At 40.2% G+C, this 24,953-nt stretch overlaps 1 protein-coding gene across 1 annotated transcript in view; it reads left to right on the forward strand.

Moving 5' to 3' along the window:
* Window positions 1-24,953, forward strand: part of EPB41L3 (erythrocyte membrane protein band 4.1 like 3) — a 134,002-nt gene that overhangs the window by 13,337 nt on the left and 95,712 nt on the right. The gene's annotated exons all lie outside the window — the stretch shown is intronic.

Here is a 24,953-nt window from a genome sequence, read left to right on the forward strand (position 1 = left end):
TCCTAAAGCTGAGGCAGAGAGCTGCAGACCCACTGAAACTTTCTGACTGGGATCAGAATGGAAACACAAGGCCCAGGACCCCAGGAGCAGTGTTGGAAAGCTTGTTTCTGTTTGGATCCCTTACCAGGACAAATCTTTTGAACTGCATTAATGTTTTGAAAAATTAGTTTCCTTTTAAAAGCCTTGCATTTTCTTATAGTTATAGGCTGAGAAGTGATTTGGAAGTGTCCCAGAAGTGGAGCCATTTGGCTTGCTGTTGCTATCTAGAGGGGTCACCAAAGACAGCTTTTGTTTTTAAACCTCTACAAAATGTTCCCTGCCCATAATTAATGTCTGATACCAACCTTAGATACGTACACAGTGTCTCACAGGGAGAAGAAAATCATTGCAATAAAGTTAACATTTTAGCTACTGATGTGTACTTTCCAAATGTTCATATTTACCTGAAGAAACTGTAATTATTTCATTTAAATGCTATTAGATTTGTTCTTATGTCAGACACAAATGAATCAGTAGTTTTTTTGCTCATCACAAGTATTCTGTGAATTTTTTTTTTTTATTCTATCAAATCTTCTGAAGTTTTGAATAGGAATGCACTGAATTCCAGTAGCTTAACTATTTTTGTTTTCATTTTTCCCATACGACATGTTAGATAAATGCTTCTTTCATCCATCTTGGGGTACTATATTTTCAACTAGGAATTGTGTTTGGCCAGCAACATAGAGATCTACTTGTGAATTAAATGAATACTGCTGGTGAAAACATTCTCCCCTTGCACTTCCCCAGGAGGCGCTGCTGCTTGGTCCTGTGCGAGGAGATTTTACTTTCTCAAGATTTTCTTTCTAAACCATGGTAAAATGGCAGCCAGGAGATAGCCCAGGTTTTAATGTCCCCACTGAGGGAATGACACAAATGTGCTGTGGAGCGTGTGTGGCAGATAGTGTACCACCACTTTGACTCTTCAGGATAAGTTAATTCTCTCCTCCTCTGGTATCATGGTTTTAGCTTGGAGCTCTGCCAGTCCAGCAGAAGAGTATCCTTCTCTCAGCTCTTTCCTGCCATCACCATCTCATGTTCATGGTCCAGTTACTTTTCTCCCTCTCTCTGCAGTACCTCAGCTTTCACTTGGACATTTCTTCCAGACTGACAGTTGATAAAATGCAAAGTAGCCCTCTTATCTTCTATGTGTCTTCTTTTTACCTATTAAACAACTTCTCTTGCCTGCTTCCTTTCTTTAGGTTCTTCTTTACCCCTGGTTTCTGTACAAAATACAGCCAGAAAAGGACTTATATCAGCTGTCAAGTTTTCAGACCAGTATCTCAAGTTCATAAATGGCTCTTGTAAGCTTTTTATCTTCCTTAAGGCTCCCTTTTGTGGTGTCACTAAGAGAAAAGCTGTGACTGCTAATTATGGGCTTGATGTGCATCCATGGGCTTCTCCTGCCTGCCCTGCTGTGTCCCAGGAGCCAGATCTGGCTCCAGTCCCACGCCTCAGTTGCAATCTCTGCCTTGAAGCAGCAACTTCTGGATGCAACTGCTGTTTCTTCCTACAGTGACATACCTCCTCCTGATAATGAAAGCAATATACCATTAACAGGCTCTTGTAAAGGAGAGAAAAGCATTTTGCATTTATTAATCAAATCCAAACATCCTTACTTCCACCAGCAGGAAGTTGGGCTTTTATATGGAGAACTCTATTATCCTTTCTTCTATACAGCAGAGATCTTTCCTGCACAAACTTTGCAGCTTCTTCCATATGCTTTCCCCACCTGGGACAGTGTTGAGTCCAGTGGTGATGATTATTAATATTTTAGCATTGTTATTTATTTTTGCTAGAACTTTGTGAGAGGTAAATTTCTCTCCATTTAGGGTAGGTTCTACCTGGTATGGAGCTGAGAGACATCCTGTCTTCTTTTGTGGGTCTCAGAAGGTAACAGTTCAACACAACCCATTGGTCAGAGCAGCAGTGGTTGATGGACAAACACCATACCAGCACACATTATTAAAAACAAACTCAAAACCCAAGAATTCCCCCAAAATGTACATTTGGTTTTACAAGTATCCCATCCTCAGAGGTCCATAGGATCCTGGGTAATGTCTGCGGCCTCTTGCCCAACAGAGAACAATTTTCTCTCTTGATAACAATTGCCGGAGAGGACCATTGGAAGAGATTCCCCCTAGTTAAATATCTTCCTTCAGCATCTCCTCAGCGTTTTTCTGAGCTGCATATGGAATCAAAAGCAGCTGTATAAGCATTTATTTTTAATATTTTATGTGTGATGTCTCTTCTGCCAAATGAAGTGCATTATACCTTTTGAAGCCATTTTGGTTTGTTCTTTTGTTCTTCGTGCTGTGTACTAGAATTAAGTGACTTCTATCAAGCTGGTTTGGAAGTTTCCATGTAAGACTGTGTATACTAAATAATCAAGTTTAATAGGAATACTTCTTCATTTTACTATGTAAAAATGATATCATTAGATTAATATGCTTGAAAGCTATTAATACACTGTGCAAAAATAAGTAATTTTCTGATATATCAATTTGTTCACTTGCAAGCAGTTTCTGTAAGTTCATGTTGAAATATGTTTTCCTACCCAGCATACACTGTAGCAAGACATCTATTGTCATGTACCAAGAGGAAATGTAAACAAATCATCAGTTCATAGAGCAAAAGTCCACTGATATTTTGATTTTTAAAGTGTTCTTTCTTTCTTTTTTTTTTTTTTTTAAAGTTTTTTTAAGGCAATGCATAGCAGAGAGAACAGGGTATCTTACTTACTCCTGAATCCTTCCCCCTGCCCCAGATTTATAAAACACGTGCACAGAGCTTGCCAGACGCTTTGGCAATTACATCAATTACATGAGCAGAGGTGCTGCTCAGGTTTCTGCATTGTATTTGGCAGTGTCACCCGTGGTGGCTGCAGAGGAGAGGGTGGCTGGTGGTCAGTGGCCCTGGCTATCATTGCTAAGGGATGGAGGGAGGAATGCTTTAGGAATGCCAAGTGAGTCCCAGGCGTTGGTGGCTTTGCAGGGAAAGGAAACTGCTTTTATTCAACTCTGCAAGCACTGCAGAGAGTCGTCAAAGTCTCTGAAGCTCAGTAAGTTGTTCTAAAACTATTTAACTCTTGAGTGTGAAAATTTGGTATAAATATAGCTATTCAGCTATTAAAAAAAAAAAAAAAAAAAAAAAAAAGAAAAGGCAGTGATCTGTGTGCATTTTTTTCCTGAATTAGGTTTCCTATGATTAAGGGGTTTGTTCTCTTTCTTCATTTAGAAGCATTCCCCCAGTCTTTTTGCAAGTGTAAATTGCTCTCCTGTAATGAGCTCAATGGACCTTCACCGATTTACAGAAGTAGAAAATAATTTGGCTCGTTATGCATTTGATGAGATACGATCTGTGGTTATCTTGGCATGGACAGATAGTAAAACATTAAGAACTAATAAAAAATGTCATATTCTCCAATACTGTGCTGTGGCTATGTATACATGGATATATCATTGCATACGAGTGGAGGAAAAGTATCCATGAGTCAGCCCAGATGGAGACTTTTCTCTACTTTCTACTTCTGTTGTGAAACTCTGTTTTGTCAGTCAGGGTGGATATAGGCTCTTGTTTAATCTTGGATTCAGAATATGTTCTGGCAAAGTGCAGCTGCTCTTTACACAGGGACAACTGGAGGATTTGATTGCGTTTTTTTTGTCTAAAGGAAATACAAATCCTAGTAAAGTCTTACAGGGGTACCAGGATGATGTTAAGGGTGGTTGTTTTGAGTCACAATCAGGATTTATAATCAAACAAATCACTTAAAAATTGGTTGTTCCTGTAATTTGGCTGAGTAAGTAATCCATCACTCTTTGACATCCAGCTGGCTGCAGGAAAGGCTCTTGCATTCCTGCAGGTTTGGTGCAGATCCTCAAAAACTACTCCTTTGACAGCTCTGGTGAGTGCTTTTTTGTTGCCTGGCACTCTTGAATCTTTGGGAAGAAGTTAAACATGCTTTCTTAATTTTACTTTTTCTCCAAAGAAAGTGTTGCAATGGTATTTTCCATGATATTGATACATATTCTGTCCCTGGTATTGAGAATTTTGGAAAGGGAAGTGAGAGTATAAGACAAAATTGATTGTGAGATGTCAGGAATGTACTTTAAAAACACTAATGCACTAATGTGAATTATGTGCAGGTCTTTTTCTGTGGTTTATTTTAAGAGGTGAATAATTTTTATTTCTCAAGTTTCTGCATCTCTCATATTCACAATATAGGAATGTGAATATTGCTGAAAACCTAAAAAGTAAATTTGAAACAACTCTGTTGCTGGCCAGCTGGTTATTGCAAGTTTTTTTCCAAGTACTTTGTAAAAATACTTTGTTTCCTTATATGCAAATGTTTTTCCCCTCTATAAAACACTATCATGACTTAGATGATCTGGTTTATTCACACCTTGCATGTAGAATTTTCTGGACTTTTTGCCTTATACAATGCATGTGGCATTTTTACTAAGCACATTAAAAGGAATGGCAATAAAATGTCTAAAGGGATCACCTTGAGCTTATAACCTTCATTGTTATAGCATAAATATTTAAAGTGCTTTGAGTTTTTTACAATGTGAGTGCCACTGGTGAGTATGGGTTGGGTTATCTCTATTTTCAGTTATGGAAGAGTTCTTTACTAGGTTGGGTTTAGCTTTGATTTGTTTTGGGGGATTTTGAGGGGGAGGGAAGAAGGTGAGGGCTGTGGTTTTGTTTTTAATAGAGAACTGTCATGCTTATAAGACTAGAATATTTTACACACTTTGTGAGTTAGGAAGCACTCAAGAGAACAAAGATGGTTTTGGCAAGGTGAAATAATTCTCCAGCCCCTTGGAGAATTTAACCCTGCTCAGGAGGCTTGTGTTAAATTTCTAGGCTATGCTACCTTAAAATTATTCTTTTCCCTCTCTCAGGAGTGTTTTGGCTGATCAGTGAGGCCTCCCTGCTGTGAATCAGAGACATTCTCTGGTGACAGGAACCACAGATGAAATATCTGTGAGGGCATGGCAGCCCTTGGGGCTGCACGCTGTGAATGCTTCGTTTTGTTTATCCAGCAGCTGCTTTGGAGTGGGGCATAGCAGTGCTGGTGTCTGTGCAGAGAGCAGGTGCCTGGGCTGTGGCTGTACAAACCTCCTGTGCTCCAAATCCAAGAGTGACACATTAACTTCCTTAAATGCACTGTATTTTCCATGATTTCATGGCTTCTTCACCTGACGCCTCTTGTCTGCTGTCACCAAAACCTTCCTCATGATACTTGTGAGAAACACACATTTGCAAAAGTGGAAGAGGTCCTTGTTTGATGAGGTCAAACCAAGATGAGGTGAAATCCAGCTGTGGGTTTCTCCTGGGCATCCTGAAGTAGGTGGGTGCCTCATGGTCTGTCTGGTGCTTGCAGAGATTTTTTGTTTACACCATAAATTTCCATCATTGGGCAGGACTTTATTTTGCTGCATTTTGTACCAGTTTCAAAATAGAGTGGGAAAATAAGGGGTTCTCTCTGCTTCCGCAAGAAGTGACAACAAAGGTTTTCAGACTTGGTTTTCATTTTTATTATTACTTTTTATTCTACCTAAATACCTCATTCTTCTCTTAGTGATGGTGATGGGAGTGGTAAATGCAGATCAGCCAGGACAAAAGCCCTTGGTAGGTTTTTGAGATTTGGTTTGGCTCTTTTGAGAGTATGCTTCGCCTCCACACAGATTTCATTCACATGTGTTGCAGGTTCAGGAGTGGAAAACCTTGTGTCAGGTTCTGTAGGATACTTGTAACTAATGTGAGCCAGCATCCTGGCGCAGCCCCTGTGTCCCCGGTACTGTGCTCTGGTAGTGCCCAAGCTCAGCAGTGATAGCAGCCTGAAGCAGGAAGGATTTGGGGTGCTGTAGGGATGTTGTTTGGCATGTTCTCTGAGTGGTGTTCATAGGGATGAAGCTTCAGTACCTTCTCTGATGTCACATATGACTGCGGCAGCAAAGAGCTCTTGGATAAGGTTCCCTAAGCATAGTGCTTTTGAAACCTGAGCCTGTTTCTTTGAATTATTCTCTGAAGATACCCAAAAGCAAATGCAAATCTTTTTAATCTTTGGTAATAAGTAATGTGATCCAAAATATCACATGTTAATTCGGTGGCTGCATTTCTTCTTGTTCCTGAAAACTTCCCATGCCAAGGCTGTGCACAGAGCATGGTCTGGAAGTTCATCGGCCAGTTTTAGTACCTACAGCTTAAAACTGTCATGGAGCTGCTCATCTCAAGTACAGCAGAAGACAAAACATAATCATATGTGAGAACATGCAGAAAAATATTAGGAAGTGAATAAACTACATTAAAATTTTTAATGTTTTTTTCAGGACCATAGTCTTTATGATGCCTAATGCTGTTATTTTTAAAATCTTTTACTGGAATCTGTTTTTTTTTAATTTTATTTTACATGTCTATCATTTCATGCTATTTAAGATTTCACAAATGAATATGCTCTGCTTCAGTGTAAAAATTTATTAAGCTCCAGATGTGATTTCATTCTCTCCAGAGGTAAATTTAAACCTAGTAATTCCCTACAGGCTTTGAATCAGTCATTCTTCTTTTCTTTTCCTTAATACCTAGCTGATGAATTACAAAAGTAATTCAAACTTTGTTTTCCAGTTCTTTTCCTTTTCTGCTGGCAGCTGGCAGTCCTTTTGCTGTGATGCATATCAAATCACATCTCACTGAGGCTCCTCACAAACAGGAGCACAAAGCTCTCACATTGCCATGCTCCTTGGGGTTTACACCTTTGGGTTGAGAATATGAAGTCATTGAGAACTGATGATCTGAGAAGCCTTAGAAAATTATGATTTTGCTATTTTAAAAAAATTAATTCCCACCACCCCTGGCTATTGCTTAGAAAGTCATTATTCCATTGCTGCTCTTTATGCCATTTGCACAACCTTTCAGAATAATTTGCTTTAGAAAATTGTGCAGTGAAAGAGTCTTGACAAAACCAGATTGAAGGCTCAGATAACAAACGCTGAAATTGTAATGCTCCTACAGCTAATGAAATGTAATTTAACAAGTTAGTTCAATAATTTGCCTCTAAACTTCAGAGTAACGTTTCTTTCAGTGACTGTCAAATTTAAGATACCCCAAGCCTCGAAGATAAAGCAAAGACCATGTTTGTAGCCCATTTACACTGGGAGCCAGACTGCCAAGGTGGAGCCGTGCCAGCTTGGGACAGATGAGAAACTGGCTCCCTACAGACAGCATCAGATCTGTGTTTTTCACATTTAGTTTTTGACCCTGACATTCAATCCGGTAACCACAAGTGGAGCTGCTAGCAAACAGCAACTTTTCATTTTTGTTCCACATTAGAAACGTGTGTCAAGTACAAATAACGAAGTTCATGTGCTGCTGTAGCAGCCTTTCTCTCACCATTCTAGCAGAGGGCGAGATACCAAATGCAATCACACCAAAAACCCCCTAGGAATGTAGCACATGGTGCTTTAATAGTTTGGGAAGGGGCAGAGGATGATGAGGAAACAAAGCTGGCCACAGCAGGGACACTGCTAAAGTATTTTGTCAGACAAGCAGCACAACTGCAGTGCCCTTGGTGTGGGAGGTGATTACATCCCAGCTGAGATCACCATCAATTGTTTGGTGTGGGGCCATATGCTAGACCTTGGGAGAAGCCAGTCAGATCACTTACTGGGTCAATTAAATATTGTAGGAATATAGCACCTTACCATCAGTACATTGCTGCAGTGGCAATGGATGAATTTATCTTCCATGAACTTTATACCTGAGAAACAATTCATTCTCCATTGTAGGCAAAGTGTAATTAAACAAGAATCTCAGAGGGGATGAATCAGCTAAACCTATTCCTTTCTCCAGCTTCCTGCTTTTTCTTCAACTTTTGTTCTAATATTAATTTGATTCTTTCAGAGACAGACATTTTAATTTATTAAGTAGACCCTGGAGGTTGATAATATGCTGCCAATGTTTTTAACAATATGTTCCTTAAAAAAATCATCCATCAGCTTCATGCTCTTCTCAGAGAGGGGAAAAAGAAACCTGTCAATTCTGCATCCTTCATCTTGTTCCCCAAAAGATCCATCATTTCTTCTTGTTGCACATCTGTACCTCCTAGTTTGTGTTGATTTTTTTGTCTGCCTTCAGATGAGGGTAGTTAATATATCCAGAAGTGATGATGGAAGAAATATATCCTATTCCTTCTGTGGGAAGTGGTTTGGGGGATCTTTTCTAATGAAGGCTTCATGAACCTGCAGAGTTTGCCCTGCACTAATGGGGCTGCCTTTGGGAGCAGTGGGCACTGAGGGGTTCCCTGACTGAGCAGGAGTGTCTCAATCCTAGGCTCGTTCACGAGCTGTTAAGAGGTGTGCTAGGATCCAGGTGGGGATGAACAGCCCTGCCAGGTGACTTCATGCTCCAGAGACTTTTCCCTTGGTGAGTGTGATTCCCATTCACTGTTACAATGCCATGCAAAGGACTGGAGTTTTAGCCACAAAAAACTGCACTAGTGGACCGAGAGGGAACCCTGTGAAGCTCAGCAAAGAAAAATGCAGAGAACTGCACTTAGAAGGGAATATGCAGGGGCTGGGGGGTGTCTGCCTCAGTAGCAGGACTGCAGGAAAAGACCTATGAGTCCTTTTGGTGGACAAGCTGAATGTAAGTCAACAGTGAAGGGCAATGACAGAATCTCAGACCATAAAATCATTTACATTGGAAAAGACCCTTTAGATTATTAAGTCCCGCTATAAACATAATACTGCCAAGTCTTCCATTAAGCCATGTTCATGGTTAAAAAAGAGCACAGATAGAATGTCAAGAGAAGTTCTTCCTAGTCAGCAAAAGACAGGTTATATCTGGAGTCCTGTGCCCAGTTTTGGGTCCTGCTCCCATGAAGAAAGGCTTTAATTTTTAGAATGAAGATTGTCTAGATAGCAAGGAGGCTGAAGAATGAAATGAAGGACCAAGAGATGTGGAAAGTGTGACTTTATGTATCCCAGAGAAAAAATTAATCAAAATTTAAAAATGTATACATTTTTAAATGTTTTTAATATAAATCACTTATTTTTCAGTGCAGTTTATAAATAAGGTGGATCAGCCTCAACCTAAAAGTGTACAGCAGCTGAAGGATTTCCTGCCAGCTGTAAAATAACCAAATTTCATGGTAAAGATGATCAAACATCAATATACGTTGCCCAGAGAATATTCACTCTTCATCCTTGAAGACATTCAGAACTTGACAGAACAAATACTTGAGCAGTCTGATCTTTGAAGTTAACCTTGCTTTCAGCAAGGAGATAGGACTTAATGATTTTGAGGCCTCTTCCAATCTTAATTATTTGATGATTCAATTCAAATCCTATGCTTTTTGAACTCTTTTGATTTTTTATCAGACTCCTAGTCAGGTGTTTCTCATGGAAAGTGTTTTTTAACCCATAATTACTCCTAATTTGAAATATTTCAGCTAACTCTTTTATCCAAAAGGAGTGTATGCCTCACCTGGAGGGAAAGAGAAGGGATTTGTTTTTTTTCCCGAGCCAAAATTATCTTAACCTTGTTTTCAGGAATGAAAGGATAATATATTATTTTACCTGTATTAGGACTCTTTTTCTGTTCTTTCTCAAAGGTTCTGTTGTTCTTGTGCTACCAGGCAAAGTCTATTAGCTTGGCAGGCTGCATGGCTTTTTGGCAAGGCCTTACTGAGTGAAATGCTGCACAAAAAGTTTATTTGCAATGAGGATTTGAGTTCAAGTTGGTAAAACTAGGGATGGATGGAAGCCTCAGAGTGGAGAGTGTGATGAAGATCAGAAAGTGGGGGAAATGAAGGAAGCAGGACAGAAACAAGTCAGGGGAAGGGACTAGAGAGTGATATCTTGGCTTTGTCCTAGGTAGGACTTGTTTGGTGGTGTGCTCAAAAGCTGGCCAGCCTCCTGCTCTTCTTTGCAGAAGAGCTGTGATAAATAGAGCAAGGCCATGGGGGTGATGAAGTATCAGGCTAGACTGGACTGATCCATTCAGTCCTGTCCATTACCCTGAAGTTCCCTAGTAAGGCTTTATCAATTATCTGAATTTTCTCCTTTCTGAGATTTGAGCTGTGATTTGAGAATCTCAGTACAGAAATGACGAGCTGCAGCTGAAAAGTATTGGGATAGTACTAGAAGATACCACGTGGTGTACATGATGTTGCCTGGGTGGCACAAGTTGGGCATCCCTAATTGGTGGAGGCTTTTGACGTTAATGTGTGTGGGTCAGTCCCCTGTGTAGAAAATGTGGCTGGAAAGATGGTGATTATCAGTATTGATGGCTATTCTTGCAGAGCTCGTTTATCAGTGTTAAGCACCACAGGAAAGCAGGTGAGGAAATTGATAACTCTGTCTTCATGACTCAATTCCTTAAATACTCTTTACCTTTTCCACTGGATAAGGCAGCAGTTCCTTCCTGGCAAAAAAAAAAAAAAAAAAAAAAAAATGAAGAGGAAGGTTGAACACAACGCATCAGTAAAAGGCATCCTAAGTCTGGCATTTCTAAATATTGGCTTATATAAAGCTAATGTGTTCTGGTGGGTAATTTTACCTATAAAATTGTGTTCCTATTAGTTTTGTCTATTTTTTGTTGTTGTTAAGCATTGGCCCAAATGATTCCTCTGAAGCTTCTCAGTCTGCTTGCATTACTCAGCATTACTGATGTAAAAGGAGAAGTCCGAGTTGTCCTGTCCCATTTGCTTGAAGAACAGGTAAAATTGTCTTTCAGAAGCTGAGTGGACTGTTCTGCTGCATGGCTTTCCAACAGTTCTTTAACCTCACTGATAGTGAATACATTTTTCTTCTGAATTTTGGCTCCTGCTTGTGATACTGTTGGAGCCTTTATTTTTAGAGTTGCTATCTTTTCTCCCGCTGCCATATCTGTCTGCTGAGTGTTGCACTCCTGCCAAGTTACACTTGCTCTAGACACAACATAAACATAATTACATGTAGGAAATGTGAAATTGCTGGGATTCACTGTGAAAAGGAGATTTAGTTTCAAAATAATTTCACTTTAGTACTATTTCTAGTCTTAATTCTGGCGTTCTAAAGCAAGGGTTACCTGTTGTTGATGTGTAAAAGTTATAATGTGCTTTAGCTCTTTTTACTGCCTGGAGTTCTGAGATGCTACAGGAGAAGAATTAATAAACTGGCTTCATGTGTATCAATGGGGAAAAAAAAAGTTGTTTTCATACTGACATCTGAAAGGGATCATTAAAACGGTGAAATAAATTGGGTGTGAGGGAAAAAAAAGAAAATGCAGGAGAAAAAGATTTTATCTTTCTTAAAAAGAAGGTTGCCCTAGTAGTAGATGGTATGAAGGACAGAAAATATTTTATTCATTGTTCTCTGAGGTCTGTCTTCATTCCAGGTTCAATAGTTCTCTGATTATTAAGGCTATCATGTAAACCACAAGGAAAATTTGTCCATGTTTTGAGAAAATAAAGTATTTGTGCTTGAAGATGCGTTACTTTGATGCTAAGAAAAGAAAGAGGAAAAACATGGCAAAACAACAACAACAAACAACTTTGACTCACATTAGTTCAGAAAATGCCTGTTTTTAGTTAGCTCTGAAGAGTAAAACTTTAAGGCTAAACTTGTCTAATGTGTATTACTTGAACATGGCTTTGATGACTTTTTTTTCAAACTTGTGCCAGAGTCACAAAAACAGAACTGAATTGGTAATTTGGATGAATCCTGGTATCTGATCCAGTGCTGGTGCAGAAGGATGTAGCTGCACATCACAGCTATTATCACAACAGAGACCCATTGAAAACAAATTTTTGTTAGGATCTAGGGTAGATGTTATGCAAATACATATGCAGTTGATTTAAAAATTAAAAAATGATACTCTGATTGAGAGACACAGAAGTAGTTGAATATAAAGTGTTAATTTTATTCCTGCTGCTCTTCTGTATGATGTAGGACTGTGATATCTGGTGAGACTAAAAAAGGGTTTGATTCCCCCTTATCTAGATAGTTTTCTGCAGCTGGGAAATAAAAGTGGTGCCACAAGCAATGATGAAGGGAAGGAATTGCATTAAGTAATTGCAAAGCAAGGCATGGATGAGCCTTAGTACAGAAGAGAAGGCTCTTGGAGAGGCTGCACAGTTCATGGGTGAAGTTTTCTCTAGTACTCTTTAGATTAAAACAACCTTTAGAGAATAGGCCCCAAACTACTTCCATCCTGAGCTGGGAGCCCAAGAAAATGTTATACTACCCTTGACCAATGTCTTGCAATGATTTAAAATAAGAAAAAAATAAAAAAAAAGGATTCTGTGGCCATTCCTGTGAACCTGTGAATACTGGCAATGTTTCTGCTGGTCTGAATAATTTTCAGGCTAATTTCTGAAGTTCCTGGCAGAGCAGTCCTGGAGCTGTGAGGACTGCACCTTCCTCTTCACTCAGAGGCTGGTGGCAGCTCATGCCCTGCCTGTGCTCAGCCAGACATCGTGCAGAAAGGATGTTCTCTGTGCCTTCTCTCTGTGGTGGGGGAAGAAAAAAATAAGCTTGGGAAAGAGGGATAATCCAGACCATGTGTTTTTAAAGTTCTCCTTCGCAGGGGAGGATTGGTGTGGCAGGATTGGTGAAAACCTGGCTATTCTCTGTCTGCTCGCTGCATGCTGAGATAAGATAAAGTTGTGAAATTGAGCAACCTATTTAAAAATATTCTTCACTGTTAGAGAAAAACATGGGTATGAAGGAGGGAAAGACAGGGCTGTGATGTGGGCTGGTCGTGCTCTTGTAGCACCCATTTAAATTCCCATTTATATTTTCCTAATACTCTCGTCTCCTTTTTGCCTCAGAGCTATTTTAATTGAATTTTCTTGTTCTGCCTGCCATTTAGCTGCGAGCTGCCCTGACTAAAACCAGTTCCAATGCAATAACAAACCAAGCTGTTTCACTAAATTTCCGGCATTAAAAGCAGCTGACCTTCATGTGCTGCGGGAGGAGAGGGGGAGGGTCTTGCAGGTCTGATACTGAGAGGTGCACGCAGAATCAACTGCACACATAACTCGGGTGAGAAATTATTGTAATTGCACTAACTGTCCATATTAAACACAGTTGCTGTCTTTTTTCGTGCAAGCGTGTTTGTGTAATTTTCCAATATTGTCTGCATTTGAATTGAATTATCAAATGGGCTGAAATAGCAGGCTAGAATTCTTTTGGGATGAGTGTATATTTTTGTAATAATTAGTTCATTGCTAAGCCTGATGTAGCTTTTTCTCTTGAATGTACTCTTCATTTATTTAGAAAAAAAAAATCTCTACAAATACAGCATTGCTACTCTTGGATAAAACACAAATAAAGGAATTGAGTCAAAATTGTACAGCTATTATAATCTGTCTCATTTGCGAAACAGAGCAGTCAGACAATGCACTATTTCTCTCTGACACTGTATTTCTGTTGATTCTGTTGGGCTGGCCACCAGGAATATCAGACTGCACAGGGCAGGGACACCCTTGCATCATTAAAATTATGTGTTTTCCCATCCTTTTCAATGGTGAGGGCTTCACCCACTGAACTGTTGAGATTAGACCTTTTTGTGGCTGGGAGGAGTATCATGTTTGCTTATGCAATGCTACTGTGGCAGATAGTATGGATAGAACAGACTTTATTTCTTTTTTCCACCTGTGCTGTATTTGCAGTACTCCTGACAGCCTGTTTAAGGCTGTTGTTGAGTGAGTGATAAGATTTTCAAACAGAGGTTTAGAAAGTCTCTGTTGTTTCTCAGTGGCTTGGTTGGAAAAGAATGTGTTGAGATAAGGCCTGTCAGTACAGCCGACGTGTAACCCATGTGCAAACAAGCAGAGAGGCGGCTTATTTGTGTGGTTTATAATGCTGCATTAATTCTTAATTTTATAAACAACCCAACTGTTCAGGCAGAGAAGCTGACTTGTGAAATCCAATATAACTATTGGCTGCTGCCGGAGAGCAGAGTATGCATTAGGAAATGGTATGGAGGAAGCAGGGCCGCTTCTGTCTGACCCCTCCTTTCCTCTCACCAACGTGCTCGGAGTCAGTGCAGCATTCAAATCAGATTTGAAGCCTGTTTGTTTAAGAAAATTGCTTGCTCTGATTCTGGACTTGAAAATCATAGACTCATTAAGATTGGGAAACACCTCTAAGACCATCAGGTCCAGCTAATAATCCAGCTCTACCAGATCTACTGCTAAACCATGTCCCTAAGTCCTACGTCTATGTGCTTTTTTAAACTCTTGCAGGGATGGTGATTCCACGACTTCCTTGGACAGCCTGTTCCAGTGCTTGTCATCTTTTCCAGTTGCAAAATTTTTCGTAATACTGTTCTATTGCTTAGAATAACTTGAGGATAGCTCTTCATCAAATTACTTACTAGAAAACATAATAAGTGTTAGAGCACGTGGATACATTCTCAGTGTAATAGTGAACACTTCGACAAAATGTCTTGGTTTGTTTTTTTTCTCATTCTCATAGCCATGATTAGTTTGATTTTCTTCTATGTTAGAAAGTAAACTTCATCAGAGTACAATGAAGACTACAAAAATTAAGGAAAATTATGGTCTACTCAGGTACAAGAAGCCTGGATAAGATCAGGTCCAAATACAGGCTGTCCACTAAGGAATCTGAGATATACAATGCTACTATTAACTAAAACATTTTTAAAACTTTTCTTTGTTGTGATTTAAGAAATATCACATGACTTAGCATGATTCATACCACCTCTCCTTTTCATGTTTAATTTTTTCATTTGAGTAGCTGTTACAACACTCGGCTTACCTTCCACGAGTTACTTTACTGCTCTTTGGAACCATAAGGCTTAAGCAAAGTGAACATGCACAGATATGGATGGGAGGAAAAAGAGGGAATTGAAATTATCAAAAAGACCTGGTATATTTTTTTTCCCCAAAATAGATGTGTATAAAGAGAGCCTGGTGTAGAAACAAATATAGGAACATCAGAAATTTGTGCAAGAGAATATACAGTACAGTTGAAAATTATATTATTGCTAAACTTCAATGCTTTCAAAATACTTTCTCTGGTAAAAATTCCAGGCTGGTTTAGTCTGCTCCACTTGTTAGTATTTTCATCTCATCTATTCCGCAGAACTAGCTTTCTCAGGTCAGAGAAATTGGTCCTTCATAAGAAACCAGGTTGGTCACATCCCAGTACTTAAGATATAGTCTTCCTGAGATGTGATCCTGGCATCCTCTGGGGCCATGCTCAGGTACCCAGTACGCTGGCTGTGTTCTTCACCTCTCCAGCTCCCCTGATCCTGAGCGCAGGGGTTGTGGAGATGAGTTCCCACTGCAGGTCTCCAGAAGGTGGAGGCACTCCCTGGGCTTGTGCAAGCTCAGCGCTGGCTGCATGGTTACAAGTAGCTGTTGTTTCTGTCTTTCACTCCACTTCAAATGTGGCATTTTTGTGCAGGGTTGTTCTCCATATGTAAAGCTCTCAAATATTTGTGAATGCCTAAGTATAGCTATAACTGCTTTCTGTGGGCTAAGTAAATTGTAACGAAAATATTTCTTATTCTTTAACTTAGTAAGTCTTACACTGCTGTAGACATTTCAAAAATGTCTCTATTTTTCATAGCTTTCTTTTTCTTTTGTATATAAGCAAAAATAACTGAACTTTTCCTTACACAATTAAAGTGTTTTATAGGTTTCAGGCACTGAAAGAGGTAACAAGAAGTGGTTAAGAGCAGTTGCTGTACTCATGGTAAAGCTGAGGGTATTAAGGACTTCAAAGATAAGAAAGTAAAATGTAACATGCTACATTATCTTACCATAATAGCTCAGTTTTCATGTACATAATGCATTGTAACTGCTGTTTTATGGCCAGTTTTTCAGATGCTGTAATTGCCTGGTGAACATTGCTTTGCTACATTCATTGACTGATGAATTCTATACAAACTTTAGACACATCACATAATGGGATGTCTGGAAAGTTGCAACGTGAACATTTTATTTGATTAGCCTAAATAAAATTGATAAATTATAGGGAATATAATTTTAGCTTTAAAGAGCCTTTGAAGAGGGTAAGTGAATAAAATATCCACATCTATGATGCAGCTTTTGCAAGAGACCTTATAATTCATGTGCATTTCAAGATCACAGTCAATTGCAGAAAAACAAAATTTTGCTCTACTTTGTAAATTCATCATTGGTGAGTTTAACTTAAGTAGTCTTTACTTTAATCATCATAGTGGACATATGTCAGAGTATTTGATTTCATAGATGTTGTGGAGTATAGAAAATTTGTTTCTCTCAAAGGCTAGACCTTTTGTCATGTTATTCCAAGAACGGTTCATTAAAAGTTAGGGTTTAAAAATATTATTATTGTTTTTATTTTCATTATTATTTGCTACTCATTAAAAATAGGGGAAAGGAAAACAAACCAAAAACCTACCAGTGAGGAATTCACTGATGACATGAGAGCACTTTCTTTTTGAAGATAATTTGAGAGTACTACACAAAAATGATCTTGCTTTCTGAAGGGGTTTGGCACTCTTTCACCCCAAGAAATGCATCACCACAATTGTGGCGGATACTCAAGGCTGAGTTCTCCAAGAATAAGTCACTCTATCTCCTGCCTTTTTGCTCGAGTGGAACATGAGAACAAGAGCTCATGTTTCATCATTCGTCTGCATAATCACTTTCAGGTTCCTTCAAAGCGTGGCAGAATCCCCCACAAAGGGAAATAAAGCAAGACTTGGTGTTGCTTAATGCAAAGCAGAGGGTGGCTGGTGCAGGCAGAGACATGGAGGCTCTGCACCACAAGACACAGCCACAGCATCTTAGATGCTACACATTCAAATCCACCCTGTGCAGTGGTACAACAGATAAAGACTGGTGGTGCTGTAGCCCTGGTGGTCTAGGATGGTTGGTCTAGAGGAGCAAAGCTTTCCTCTCTCTCTAAGGGATGTGTTTTGTTTTGGCGTGAGCTCGGCCCTGTGAGGCCCTAGCAGGCAGGTATCCCGTCTGATTAATCACAGCGTATGTTGTGATAGACGGTCAGCGTGAGCACTGCTGCCTGTCAGCATGCACACAGCCAGGGCATATGCTTCTTCCTGCCTTGCAGAAAGATCTAGAGGGGTGCTCGGAGCACTGGGCTTGGAGGGGTAACAGTGGAGTGTAGAGAACAAGGAGCAGAAATAAAACCTTATGAATGCAACCTTTCCCATACTTCATTTTCATTTTCCCAATTTTTCTCTCCAAAATGTGAAAGGAAGAGAGAAACCCATTGAAGTAATCTGCACCCTCTGAAGGCTGTTTTATGAGTTCATTTATCTGGCTTTCTTGTTTTCCTTTGTAACTTCTTTCTTCTGCCAAAAATAACTCTTAGGCTATAGATTAGCTGCTGTACAAATAGCAGTAAAATGGCCCAAACCTCCAGGAACAGACTTAATAACAAAGTCAGAATTGAAGGGGTTTGGGACATTTTATTACAAACTAATTGAATTGTAGAATTTTCTTGCAATTGCAAAGGCAACAAAAGTGCACTGCATATCATATAAATGTAATTTTTTGTATCAAAGTCACTGTATTTTTCCTTTGAGAAAATATTCAGGTTTCATTATCTCTTACCCTGCGTGTCTTGTAAGGAGAAAACAATGTCTTAAACTGGAAATACTCCTTTTCCAGCCTTATTGCCCTTGTCTGGCACCTCAAACATCAGCAAGGTCTGGTTACTTCAGTTGAGAAAGGACTGTTCAATGTCACATGTTAACAGGTGCAATGGCAATTGCAAATTTGGTCAGATGGGCCAAGATACCAAAGTGCAGAGTGATGCAATCCATCACCACGGTCTCATCAGAGTAGAGCAGGCAAGTTGGGAAATTGAGGACCACCTGACGCTATTGACATGATTTTATCTTGAAGCAGAAATTCCAGTCCCACTTTTTCTACTTGTTACTTTGTTTTGAGAGAGGACCTTCATTAAAACCCTGAAAAGTGCAAATGCTTGGCTGCTCTGATTGGTGTGTTAAAGAGGGCCTTAGAAATAATTTGGCTAAAGTTTGAGCAAAATTAGTTCAAATGTGGAGAAGACTGTAGCTGGAACTCTTTAGTTCACAGGATCTTTGTAAATACATTATTTTAATTAGGTATTTGAAACCACTGATGTGCTTGACTTTAATTGTCACCAGCGGTACTGTGTCAGCCCTCAGGTACACTGAAGGGATGCTTGCTTATTCCTGGATTTGGATAAGGAATGGAAAGGCAGTGTGTGCTTTGTGTGGTTTTGCCCAGGAAATAGATTTTTCAACCTGAGTATTTGTTGCAATTTTAATTTTGAAACCTTAGAAAGTTCAGCACACAAATTGTTTGGGTTTTTTTTTGTTTTGTTTAGTTTTGTTTTTTTAAGGGGATGACAAAAAATTACTACATTTACTTTTCTATGAAGAACAAATTGTGCACCCAAAAATTTTCTGGGAAAGCAGCAGAGCATCTCTTCTTCTAAATGCAGAATCCTTATGTAAGCTTGTGCCTTCCTATCAGCCTATTTTTCTGAGTAACTTTTTTAAAGCAGGCGAGCTGGCCTGATGCTTAATGTATCGAGGATGTTGCTTGGCAACTCTGGGCTGTGCATGCATTTCTGTGGGAGCAGCTGGACAGATGTTTGCACACAGGCTGACTGGGAGCAGCGCCTGGTGGTGACCAAGTAAACCCAGTCCTAAAATTATTGTTTCAAGGGATGTGTGATAAATTAAACATTTGCACTGTGAGAGGCTGTTCATGATACTTGTTATTTGGAAAGTGTAAAAAGCTTTTCAAAAGGTGAGAGGCTGAGATGCCTTTCTAGCTATTTTTCAGTGCCTAGGGGACAGACACGTACCATTTGTCATTTGGGTGAATGAAATTTCTTTAGTTTAAAGCTGTAAGTTGAAGATGATGGTTTGTTTTGGTGTTGCCTTTCCCCACCCCCCGACTGTACCACTGTCATTTTCATGCTACTGAGAGGATTTACCCTTCAGAGATACCAAGGTAGAGATCACAGGGCTATTTTGCAGGTCTGTGTCCAGTTAGCAATTGGCTGCATTTCAGTTAGAAGGAAAAGAGTGGAGTGTGACCCTCTGCTACTTTCTGTCCTGATATACAATTTCCTGGGTGCACACAAGGCATCTAAGGTATGCCACTATATTTGCCAAGAGAAAAACACAGGAATCTTGGATTGGTAAGGAACCTCTGATTTTTCCCTGTGAGTACTGATAGTGAGAGCAAGATGCAGAGGGAGTAAGCTGTTGAAGCAGAAGGAAGGAATGAATGTCTCTTCACTACCTTCGTTTTTACTGGCAGTGTCCCATGACTTGAATGTGAGACTTAAACTGTAATCTGAATCAGATCATGTTTTAATGCATTTTGGAAGTGTCTGAGCAGCTATAAACGTCAGGTGGAGGAGCTCCTGGCTGTGTGCAGAGGCTGTTTGCTGGAGGTGGGCTGCTCCCTGTGAACCCCAGTCAGGCTGGGGCTGAAGGATGGGGGTATAATTTTGACCAGTTGCTCACAGAAATAAAGGCTGATGCCCAACATCATCATCTGATGCCAGCACAGGTTGGCATAGCCCCCAACAGAGGCAGTGGTGTGATATTGCTGTCATTTTCACTGCTCATGTCACACCACACCACCCACTGCTCAGTCTTGTATTGATGAGATCTCACAGGGAATCATAGTGAGGAATTGATCAAGTTTATTATTTCCCCTCCATTTTCAGTTCTAACTTGAAAAGGTTTGCCTGCCTGCTTCCTCCCACAGCCTTAGTAAATATTTGTGGTGGCTTAGTGAAAGGGGCAGGAGCAGGATGGAGGTGGGAAGGAACAACTGGGAAATCGTGGGATTGATGGAGACGTTTTTCCTGTTGGTATTGCAGATGTCTAACTGGGAGAATGTATCAAACTGGGCCAGGGACAGGCTGCGAGGGACAAGGGTGACATCTGTCTTGGTGGGCTTGGAGCCACCGGGCACAGCCCCAGGTCCTTGTTTTGTGAAGAGCAGACACTTCTGCTGTAATGTTTTGAGAAAGGAAAGATGTAAGAGCAAGACAAGGCAGCATACTGGGAACAACTGTGCACTTTTCTAGCTAAAGACAGAGAAATTACAGTCCATAAATTGGGGTTTTGCTTTGTTGTTGTTTTATTCAAGAGGTATATTTGATAGATTAAAAACATGAGCCCTTCTCTTTTCTGTGAGTTTACTTATTGTTGTCCAATCCAGGTTTTTATACTCTTCTGTCGCTCTCAGAGAATAAATACGGAGAGAGCCTGACAGCAAACCTAAAGTTCTTGTTTAGACATGCCAGGTTAGAAATATTTTAATTGTAAGGAATCCTTGAGCCTAAAGTAATCCTTCAACCATTGAAGAAAGCAGCCTGGGACCTCTTAGCATATAAGACAATAAAGGATAAATGTAGTACAAAAAAGGACAAATGTGTTCTGTTTTGAGCAGGCCTTCTTATCTTTTCCCAATAACATTTGAGTATGATGATAAACATAAACATTCATTGTACTTTAAAGAACCTACTACTGCTTCCTTTAATTGCTATTAACCTTCATTAAGATGAGAATTGAACTGTGTTGGGTGCTATGCAAGCACTCATTAAAGTGCCTTCCCTCCCTGGTAAATCTTGCAGCTAACGAAGACAAATTATATAGAAGCAGTTGGGGGCTATGCCTATTAACCTGGCCACTGCAAGTCATTTCATTATAGGTGTCATGAGGAAGAGAAATCTCAGATGGGATTTGCAGAATGCAGTTATGATTTAGGATGGCATTTCTATTTCTGATAGTAGTCCATAAATATGAGCATTGATTCTTCTTTGACTCAGTGAGACTCTAGTTTATGCTTAAGGTAAACTTCAGCTTAAATCCTTCTCTGAATTAGAGGAAAAGATATAGAAGAGCTAAAAATAGTTTTATAACTAAAATGCAAGACTGGGTTTAATGGTATGGAAAAGAATGAAGGAAGCAACCCAGTAAGGGAGAATAGTTTTATTGACCTCCCTAGAGATGGTTGCCGTCTGGAAATCTTTTCGTCCTAGAGTTGCCAATGGAAAATGAAAGTTATCCTTGCCTTCCTTGTTATTGGGCTGTTCAAAATAGCACACAACAGAAAAGAAAGACACAGGAACCCTACTGAAATGAAAATAAATTTTTACTAACTGCATATTGTGTTGTCGGCTTCCTCTAGTCAGTGTATATTAAATAAGAGTAGAGTTAAACCTTATTAATGACTATGAATAAATTAAATAAATCAAAAATTAAAACCTTAACTGAGATTAAAAGCTTCAGTTTATTATCCTCTCTGAAAACTAACTCTGGTATGTTTTGGTCATGGCCTCAGGTACATCCCAAAGAATCATGAATCCATAAAATGTAGCTACCTTTGGTTCATAGTGGGGGCTTGAGAAGTGCAGCAGGAGGTAATCCTTGGTAATCCAGTTAATTCTATCAGTCAGAAAGTAGCCACAGATATGACAGTGGCAAAAGGCAGTGCTGAATTAATTGCAGTAAGTCTTCTACAGGCAGATTTTAGTTGCAAAGCACCAGGGCCAACTTGACTTATTGTTCCTTCAGTAGTCTTAAAATGAGGTGGATTTGGCAGCGACTGGCAGAGGGAGAATTACAGATAACAGACCAAATAAATCTCTTCACTGAGGTCAATAAACCAGAGCCAAGAATGAATCTGACCTGCTGTGTCACTGAGTTCTACTAAACAATATCTCATCTAAAGGTTCACTACTGACATACTTGAAGGCAATGGTAATATTGGCCAATTAGTTGGCATTATGTTTGTAGTGAGTGAAGACAGAAATAGAAGATACGGTTTGATTTCTAAATCTTACCTTCATCTGTTCACAGTGATCATTCTTAATGATGAGAATTTTGTTCCATTGCCATGCAGAGAGTTAAGTTGCATGAGTCATGGACAGAATGGTTTGCTTTAATAAATGGAAGTGGATACGGTAATAATAAAAAAAAAGAAAAAAACAAAATCAGTTTGACTCCAAACCCATCTGCCCGTCTAGACAGATAGTGCCAAGCTCCTGTCTGCTAAAAAGTATCTTCTTAATAATGCTGTATTAATGCTAGTACTTTTATAGTACTTGCCATTTTTCAAAGTGCTATGCCCAGCTAATTCATCACTGGCTGGACTTGAGATGGCTTTTTGCTGAGTTTGATAGCATTTTTGTGTCTTGCTTTTCTGTTGTGTGCTATTTTGAATGCCATGTCCAATCAATTAAGGAATCACAAGAATGTTTTAGGCATCAGTTCCCAGAGCTGGGCAATAATCCTTGTCCCTGTTCTTCCAGGGTTGCCTATTCATCTTTTCCTGGCAGAGACCATGTGTCTCCCTATTCCTCTCCCCTATAAAAAAGGTCCTTATAGTGGCCAAATGCTTTGCACAGGCCTGTTTTCCTTACAACTGTTTTCCTCTGAGTGGAACCCCATGGAGAAGAGGTGTGTGTGTGTGTTGGCACCTTTTCCTTCCCCAGCTCTAATTTACCTGCTTTCAGCTAGCCAGAGGCTGTGTTTGCTGTTATTCTTCCCTGGCTTTTTCTTCCTCCTTTTGAAGGGCTTTACCAAGCAAGTCACAAGTGTTCACCAAAGGAGAGAAACTGGAACAGCAAAAGGGGTGGATGGATAGAGAAGAGAATGGAAGGCAGAACTTTAAACCTATTTTACCCCCTTCCTCAGCTATGTGTCATTCTCCTGAGTGACTCTGACTCTTGCTCATGCAGTTGGGTCCTGCCATCTCAATATAGAAAATGGAGAAAATATGGGGAAGGTATATGGCACAAGGGGAAGGATACTGCTTTGGAGGGAAGATGAAGGCATACCTCTGTAAGGGCTGAGGAGGAATAGATGTTGGGAAATCCCTGGCCAAGAGGCATGGTGCTAAGGAGAGAGGGGAAGAATGGGCCAAACTGGATATGAGAAGAGGAGAGGGGATGGTGTAGCAGGAACAGGCTGGGAGAGGCGTTCTGCAGCCACTGAAATGGAAAGGAGATGGTGTGGGGGTAGTGGCACGCAGGGAGCTCGTGTCTAGAGCAGCGGGGAGCAGGGGGTTCAAAGGCTGTGCTTTCAGAGGGACTGCCAGTACGTGGCATCCTGCATCCCACCCAAGCCAGTGCTGTTTTTAAACAAGCAAAATGTAGGAGTTCAGGACTCCTCCATGGCAGGCAGCAGGGGCTGTGTGACTTGTTGCCAGCAGGGCCTTATGTGGAGGTGAGAAGGGACTGCCCTGGGCTGCAGCAAGCCTGATGTGTTGGGAGTTGAGATGAATGGAACTCAAATGGAACCATTTGGTCCTGACATCTAGGTCTGAAGCACCACCTCCAGGAGGAAAAAAAATAGCAAAACTAAAGTTATTGTCCCATAGCAAGGCAGGAGGTAGTCTCTTCTCATGCTACATGGACTTGTCATCCTGTGTCTTCCTTTTGTGTAAGTGGACACTGCGTTAGTTCCAGTGAAGTGCAGGGGGTTTATTCACATTTCCCACCTGTGAAAGAAGAGTATGGATTCAGGCTTGCTGTTAGTGACAGAAAAAACATTTAAAAAAAAAAAAATTTAGAACTGCTGATTCATGGAAACCTAAACTTCCTTGGAGCTTCCTTCTGACAAAAGTCATGACAAGCTGGGCAACAAACCCACTTTGGGATTAGAAATTAACCCTTGTAAATAAAAAAAAAAAAACAACTAAAAAAACCCCTATGTGTTGAGAGCTCTGAAATTTAGGCCCATATTGGTAGCCCAGAGGTAGCAGCTGCCTTTAGTCTGTTGCGAAGATTTCCTGTTTGTAGGAGCAGCCTGTTAATACCACTTGATGCTTTGAGGTTAAATCAATGTGCTGGAAGCCTTCTGGAGCCTCAGATGAAAGATGTCATTATGTATGCAGAATATCCACAAAAGGGATCACAGAGAATAGTGTAACTGTGGGGCAGATCTGCCTGCAGTACTGCTCAAGGACAACATGGGTGGCTGGGGAGCACTAATACCCGTGTGATGTGTCTGCTTAAAAGTGATGTCAACACCTTCCTCTGTAATGGGCAGCGCAAGAGTTGCCAAGGGTCAAGCTGGTAAATTCTTGCTTGTTTTCTCACAAATATTTCTCAAGTCTCCGAGCTTGTTTTAGAGACTCAATTTGATTCAGATCAACTCAGTCCTTTTCTTACTTTCCTCTTGTTTTGGTTTTTTTGGGGTTTTTTCTGTTTGTTTTTTGTTGTTGTTGTTGTTTTGTTTCAAATCAACTCTAATGTGCGTCTTAGCTGTCAAGTCCATTCCCTTGTGATTTGTGATGCCTTCCAGAGCTCCTGGTGGAAAAGAGTATACAAGTCTTGTTATTTTAACTGCGTGACCAAAGGTATGCCCTCTCTTAGTTGATGGCATGCATTTTCCTTTTGAACGCTCCTTCCTTCTCAGGCACATTACGGGGTGCCAGAACTGCTCAACAGCACTCTTGCATAGCAGGTGAAGAGGGCAGTGTGTGTCTGGCTACGATTCCACGTCAAATACAGAACAGCACAGATTTGCAGATCTGAGAAATGGTATGCTTCTGACCACTGTCAAAACCTCCTCTCTTCTTAAATCCCTCAGAGATGCTGCTAATTAGAAGAGCTGTTCTCTGCCCCTCCCTCTGCCCTGAGTATAATTTGGATCTCATAAGTTTTGGAAGCTCTCAAAGTGCCCTATCTAAAGAGAGATTAAGTATCATTTATCCACTTTGCTGTACCAGGATTGAAGGTGCAGCATCAGACCCTGTCGATCAGTCACTCTTCTGCAGCCAAGCAATCACTGCCTTTACTGTGGTCACTTCCTCCTCTGGAAAAGAGCAAGTTCAGCTGCTTCTGGTCCCCCAGAGAAGCAAATGAGCAGTGCCTTTGAGCACAGTGATGCAGCAGAGTCTCAAACCCAACAGCCACTCTTATGTG

This window comes from Poecile atricapillus, chromosome 2 (genome assembly GCF_030490865.1).
Source record: "Poecile atricapillus isolate bPoeAtr1 chromosome 2, bPoeAtr1.hap1, whole genome shotgun sequence".
Taxonomy (NCBI): domain Eukaryota; kingdom Metazoa; phylum Chordata; class Aves; order Passeriformes; family Paridae; genus Poecile; species Poecile atricapillus.